An 8003-nucleotide genomic window follows, 5' to 3' on the forward strand; every position below is an offset into this window, starting at 1 on the left:
CTGACTGGAATTTCACTAGATAGTATCCTTCATCATGATAGTATAAATCTGGTGCAGCAACACTAGTCCAAGTTTTTTATATATACCATTTCATGTAATTATATCCTGGCATATCCCCAATAACATATAAAACAAATGAATACCTCCATTTGGTTTCCTCCTTTTCTGGTTCCAGCTATCCTATCTTCACAACCGGGCTTCCATTAACTAGTTTAGGGGGATGTAATTTAACACCATTCCATTTGTTGTAACTCAATTACCAGCAAATAGATTCACCCATTGATTCACCTTAGTGTTTTTTCTTCAGGAAGAGATGTTATCCTAATATTTTCCCCTTATTTTCTAGATCTATACTTCGTACACTCACTGGATCTGTATCCAATAGAACAGTGTTTGATGGAATAATAGGTGTTAAGCTAGCACTCCCTATTGCAGATGAGTGAATATCGCCTTGAAAAATTTCAGAACTCCAATGTAAACTTTGATGGTTTGAATTCGAGGTACCTGCTTGGTCATTGCTCTGTGGCCTAGAATTCACCTTCCTCAACAAATTGCTATCCATTGATGTTGCACTAGCATGCAAATAAAGGTCATTCGGCTGAGATCCATCATGCTTCGAGCTTCTGGAGTTTCATTAAAGAGGCATCCTGAATATCCCATAAATTCATGAGATACTGATCAATCTCAAATATCTCTAGATAATTCCATAAACTCGTGGAATATGACAAAGGGATGAAAACCATCTCTACTTGCTAATCAAATACATCAAGAAGATCTACAAATCCTCCTTTCATGGAGATCAAACTCAAATATTTCTACGTTTTAAAAATATGCCACTAACGATCCTCGAATTACGGAAATCAATATCAAATTCAAATATTTCTACATTTGAGAAATACGCTATGACGGTCCTCGAATTATAGAGAAAATCAAGAGTGAAGAATCAAGGAAAGAATAGATTTGTACCCACATCGTTTATCAATAAAAAATTATATTTCTTCATATTATTATTTGTGATTGTAATTAATTCTGTCACTGTTAAACAAATGTTGGAAACAATTATATACTTCACACTTGTAGATGATAATATTTCGTTGGATAAGTTGCAGAACTTTATTAAAAATAAAGTGTATAAAGTTAAAGGGGGTTTTCCTAAACAAATATTTTTAAAAAAAATTAGGTCTTACATATTAATTTTAATACCTTAAACCAAATAGTATATAAAAATTAATATCTACATAACTAATACCAACATTACTAATACATCATATTCAACGTTATTCTTATACATTCTATCGAACGATTCTTTATATTTTTATCACTTTGAATGTTGTTGATATTTGTGTAAATTTTGTAACTACTTTAAGGTTCTATTTGAATAGCCACTTTTTAATTGAAATTGGTATAATTACACAGACCTGTTTGTTTGCTACAGTGTAGTTACAAGTGTTTGGTTGCACAAGTGTAATCAAGGTTATATTAATATTTTAAAATAAAATTTAATAGTCAAAAATTAAATATGACTAATATTTAACAAATAAGGGCCTCTGTAAAGGATATTAAAGTAGGTGTGTAAGGTATTGTCTTTTAAAATATATTAGTTTACAAAAATATGTTCTTAATTATATAAAAATAATTATTGTATATTTTTAATATTAGTATATTTTAATTAATTTAATCATAAAAACTAAAAGTACATTATTTTTATGAACGTCATGAAATGCATGTTTGAAAAAAAAGATTAATATTATAGATATAATGTCATAAAGTTATTCAAACATTTGACAACAAGATAATCTACCAATTCTAACTACTAAAACAATGTGAAATATCAAGCTAATATTACTAAAGCAAATAATTTGAAACAAAAATATGGCATAAGTTCAAAATTCAAAATAAAAGAAGTTAACATAGTACTCTTATATATGTTAAATTTCAACATAACATACATAAATATAATTCAAAAGAAAAGAAAAACGTAAGTATATTACCTTATATAACAATGAATGCTACTTTAACTTAAACATTAGAATACTAATACAATTATGTTGAATGAAAAAAATAATAATAAATAATACGAGAAATTATATGGAATTACAAGAAATAAAGTTGGGAAATGAGAAGTAAGAAAAATCACAAAATATAGATAATATAAATAAAAAAGTATAGTTTTAAAAATATTAGAATAATACAAATAAAAAATAAAAAAAAAATAATAGTAATAAAAATAATTTAAATTAAAAGAAATTAAAATAAATAAAATAAAGAAATTATAAAGTAACCTCGTAACTACACCTTGTAATTACCAGCAATCCATAGCTTCCCTGAGAATTGGAGAGTGCAATTACCATTGTCAATTACACTCACTTACCTGCTAACTAAGCTAAGTAATTACCTGATCAACCAAACAAATCAAATAGTATAATTACACTAAACCTTATTTACAGGGTGTTGGTGTATATGCATTTTATTATTAAATTAATATATTAAATGCATAGATTAGTGGATATAAATTAAGGTAAAAGATGACCATTAGTTCTTGTAACTCATATGGCCATTAATGCTTGTAACTCTCATGGTTATTAGTTCTTGTAACTCCATGACCATTAGTTTCATGTAACTTATGTAACATCAAGACTACTCATCTACCCACATTACTACCCCTCATTCATCCTATTCAATACATGGAAGAATTTCTCACCTATAAATAGAGGTGTTTCTTTTTTTATTGATAGACAAGAAAATATGATAACTGTGAAAATTATATTAGTGAAAGATAGAGTTTGGACAAAGAAAATATTCAAAGTCTACAACTATACTCTCTATATAAAAAAGAGTAATAATATGTTGAAGGAATGTGTTTTTGTAGTGGATCTTTGAACTCTTCAATTAATCTAGAGTTGCTTGAGTTGTACATCATTGATGGACCGTTGTATCCTGGAGGGGATAAGTCAACAGTTGATACTATTGGATCGGTATAGATTATGCCACAGTGGGCTTGAATCAAGTTAAAAAGAGTAAAATATTTGTGTCTCGATCAAGAAGAAGATTATCTATTTTTTCTTCATTTTTTGTTCATTTTATTATTTCACTTATAATTATTGTAATTTGTGATATATTACACCAACAATTTTAAGAAAATTCATGTTTTGTTTACAGTTTAAAAAAATGTGATATCAAGGTGGAGATCTCAACATCACTAGTCTCTTTAAGAGATGGAAGGGAAAAGATGAAGGGTAAAGTATTTTCTACTTTCTCAACTCAAGTGAAGAAAAGGTAAAAAAATTTCTACTTGTGCAGCGGAGGAAAGATAAAATAAAATAAAAATACCTAATATTTTTCATAAATATAATGATACTACTTTTCATAAAAATATTTTTGTTAAATTCTCAAAATAGTGGGGGGCTAATTAAATGAGAAAAAAGTCACCATGAAAAAGTTATTTTTACATTTTTGAGAATGCTTTAAAATAATAAAGTGTTACAAGTGCATAATTAATCTTGAAATAAAAGACATATTACTATTTGCATATAACTTGATGTCTTTAAATTTGACTTTAACATATTATCAAAGAAGGATAAAAAATATTGAGTAGCCATTTGACATTTAATATTTGGGTAAGATAAATTTCATTCTAGGAATGAAAAATACATGAATCATGTGATGAACTTTTTCTTGACTTGTCACATTATGATTAAAATTTGTGAAAAAATTTATTGATTTTATGAGTCATGCAACTTCTTTTGATTCAAATATGTGGAAGTGATGTGACAAATTAAAAAAAAATTGCTAGCCTAATAAAAAAATAAAATGTGTGATTTATTGCACTTGGCATAATAATGTGTAAGCACTAGAAGTACTTGAGAGATACAAGCAAACCATGTATATTTACTTGGTATGAAAGTTGAGGCTTGTTTTATAAAGAAAAAATATTCTACTAAAGTATTTTTTGGTGCAATGAAAAAAAAAAATATTATTTGGTGAAATTAAGAAATAAATTATTATTTGCTAACTCTATTATGGAGGTTAAACTAGTTACTTTAGCTTCCACTAATGAAAAAGTAAATTGATAAATCATTTTATTTTGATAAATTGATTTCTTTAATTTTGAGTTATTGTAATAGCACCAATATTTTTTTGTACAGTTTAAAGTTGTTATTATAAAAGTAAATTCAGATCCATGAGGAGAAAATAATATTACAATATAATATTTGACAAATGGTACCAGAATATGAATTATGTCAAAATTTATGATAATCTTGCAGATGAACTAAATAAGGTCTTGGCAATATAAAGACTCTGAAATGCATCATCGGGAAGAAAGAGGAGGGAAGAAGCCTATAAAAATCATGAGTCATACATGAGAAAATCTAACTTGGAGACTAGAGATCCTATAATCAGGCTCAGTGGAAAGAACGAATCATATGATGACTTGGTGTGAGATGCACTATTGCTTAATCCTTCCTATGATGTGAGTACATTTTGTTCCTGTATTGACTTGTGAAGGTTGAGTCTATGAATTCTTAATCAAATTTTGTAACTCGTATGAGTGGGTTGTTGAAATTATAGGACCACTCTTGACAGATTTCATCTATGTGAGTGTGAAAGTAGGCCGCTTCCTATTAGAATTGGACTTATTCTCAAAAACACTTATGAAAAATCAGGATAGCACATGACCGTAATATGTTGTCTATTAAAATTTGTGTCAACACCTTAGTTATTGTGATAGACAGTAACACTTTATTTTCCTTAAGCAGTCATAGTTCAAGTCTAAGACCACTATTGACTCTGGAGTAAAGATTATTGTTTTACTAAGTGAAAGTTTAATCTACCTTCATTATGCATAATAATCTACCTTCAACTAGTTTGGTAAAATACTCTCATAATTTAATATTAAAATGAGTGAAAAATGTTGATGTATATGAATTTTATTATTAAATTAATATGTTAAATGCATATGTTAGTGGGTATAAATTATGGTAAAAGATTATCATTAGTTGTTGTAACTCACATGATCATTAGTTCTTGTAACTCTCATGGTTATTAGTTCTTTAACTCTATGACCATTAATTTCATGTAATTTATGTAATATCAAGACTATTCATCTACCCACATTACTATTCCTCATTTATCTTATTCAATACATAGAAAAATTCCTCACCTATAAATAGTGGTGTTGCTTTCTTTGTTGATGGATGAGAAAATATGATAAGTATGAAAATTATCTTAGTGAGAGAGAGAGAGTTGAGACATAGAAAATATTTTAAGTTTATAACTATACTCTTTATATAAAAAAGAGTAATAATATGTTGAAGGAAGGTGTTTTTGTGGTGAAACTTTGAACTCTTCAACTAATTCGAAATTGCTTGAGTTGTACATTGTTGATGGGATGTTGTATTCTGAAGGAGACAAATCAAGAGTTAATACTATTGGATTGGTCTAGATTATGCAGCAGTGAAATTTTTTTTTTTGATTTCCCATCCAGTGTTTGGTGCCCGCATTGGAGCCCGACTAATTCGGATCACGCGTTGCAGGGCATATTAAGGCGGCAGCACTCCCAACAGTGTTTTCTCCATACCCAGGGCCGAACCCTCGACCTCTTGTTAAAGATGGAACAGCCCTATCCACTGCACCGCAACCCATGTTGGTGCCGCATTGGGGTTAAATCTTCTTAAAGAGAATGAGATATCTACGTCTCAGCTAAGAAGAAGATTTTCTAATTTTTCTTTAATTCTTTGTTTATTTTATTATTTAAACATTAATTATCATATTTTGTGGTATATTACACCAACATAGAATAACTTTTCAAACGGGCACTAAGTAAAAAAACCGACGGTAGATGAAGAAAAATGTTTCCATTATGAATATTCCGATAGGCCTCCTCGCGTTGCGTTTTTGAGAAAGAAAAATAAGACGATTTTCTTTCATATAAATATATAACCTATTTTAAATTAAAAAAACTTTAAACTATTTAGTCAACGCCTCTTAGAATTTACCATTGCAATAAAATTTGTTACATTTTTATTTTACATTTAATAAGATAATTTACTACTTCCTCAGTTTCAAATTATTCGTTCCAAATTGAGATGACATATTAATTAAGAAAAATAATTAATAACATGACTAGTTTACTATAGTACCCCTACTAAATGATGTTTACACTTTAATTTGAAGAAAAAATAATTAATGCAAAGGGTAAAACATGAAAAAAAATTGTCTCCTCTTGATTAATGAAAAAAGACAAGTAAAATGAAAAATCAAATTAAAAAATTTGGGACGAATTAAGACGGAAGGAATACTACAAAATTTATAACTTATTTTAGATAAAAAATTTAAAATCATTTAATCAACACCACTTAAAATAAATAATTTATGAATAAACATTGGTTCGTGCACACGGGCTCCTCCTCCCTAGTTCTTATTAATTCTATTTTCGTTAGTTTTTACTTGTCACTATTTTTTAATTAATTTCTCTTATTTGTCACTTTTGACATATCAAGTAAAGACAAAAGAATTTTTTTTATTTTATTCTTAGAATTAATTTCTTATTTATCAAGTCAATTTTAAAATAGTTTACTTTAAATATTAATTAATAGGAGCAGTTTGATAATTCTTCCTTTAAAAAAGAATGGTCTACTTTCTTTTTAGTCTGTTTAAAAAAGAATGATTTTTTTTAGCAGCTTTTTAATTGTAACTTTTCACATGACATATTTAAGACCTCAAGATTGAATGACATTTTGGTACATTTGTTATATCTTTAATTTAACACAATAAAATTCAAAAAGTTTTCTTTATTTTCTTAAATTTCATGCTAAGTCAAACTTGCGTATTCTTTTTGAAATGGAGAGAGTATAATTATTATATCAATAATTGTTTTTTTTTTCTTTGGTTTTTCACTTGGTGTTTGGTACCCGCATTGGAACTTCAATTAATTCAAATCGCGCACTGTAGGATCTATTCTGAGGGTGACGCTTCCAACCGAATTTTCTTCATATTCAAGGCTCTAATTCGATCTAATTAAAAATGAAATAGTTTTATCACTACATCACAAGCAATATTAATCAATAATTAATTTTTTAATAAATATGTCCTGTTAAAAATAGCAAGTAAAAATAAAGATTGGATTAATGTAACAAGCGGCAAGTAACAAGTCAAACTTGCTCATGTTAGGGCTGACCCACATAGATTTAAGTAGGTTCATATGAATCCACTTTGTCGAAAAATTATATTGTATATATACATATATATATATATATAAGTAGTTTTTACAAATTTAAAAGATATATATTATATACTAAACCCATTATAAACAAGAGCGTCCGGCTTAGTAGTAGTTGGCTCAATTGTTAACATATATATGTCCCGTATTTGAGCCCTTGTAGGGGTGTTTTTTTTTTTTTTAAATTATTTTAGCCAGCAATTTTAAATCCACTTGGTGAAAAGTCCGCATATTAGGTGTTTACACACGAGATGCGTATTACACTAACATTAATATTTTATTAAAAGTTTATCAAATGTACACGTCAATTAATTTCTATATGAACTCGGATAATAATCTTGGACAGTCAGAATTTATCATAAAGTTGTTGAGATTATAAATATTCTCATGATTCATAAAAGGATGATATGAGATTGCTGAATTTCAAGCTTCACTAACTTTGATGCAAGATTCATTTTCACGTCATTTAAGGCTCCCATTAGTACGTCGATTAATTATGATTATTTCAATTGAAAAGAGTTTTAATTTTATGCATGTCCGTGAAGGCGACGGCACCGGTTGTAGTGCCATAAAATACTCTTACCCTGGCTTTGGGATTTTAAAAGGGACAGAAAATTCATTCTTTTTCTGTAATTCATATTCCAGGGCCCGTGTTTGATCTCCGTGTTTGACCAGCTATCACCCTATGAAACAAACTACAGCCTACGGGAAGAGAATAAGGATACATACTCAACATATATAGATTTTACATAATTTTTAAGAAAAATTGATTAGGAATGTAATT

Source organism: Capsicum annuum, chromosome 3, assembly GCF_002878395.1.
Source record: "Capsicum annuum cultivar UCD-10X-F1 chromosome 3, UCD10Xv1.1, whole genome shotgun sequence".
NCBI lineage: Eukaryota > Viridiplantae > Streptophyta > Magnoliopsida > Solanales > Solanaceae > Capsicum > Capsicum annuum.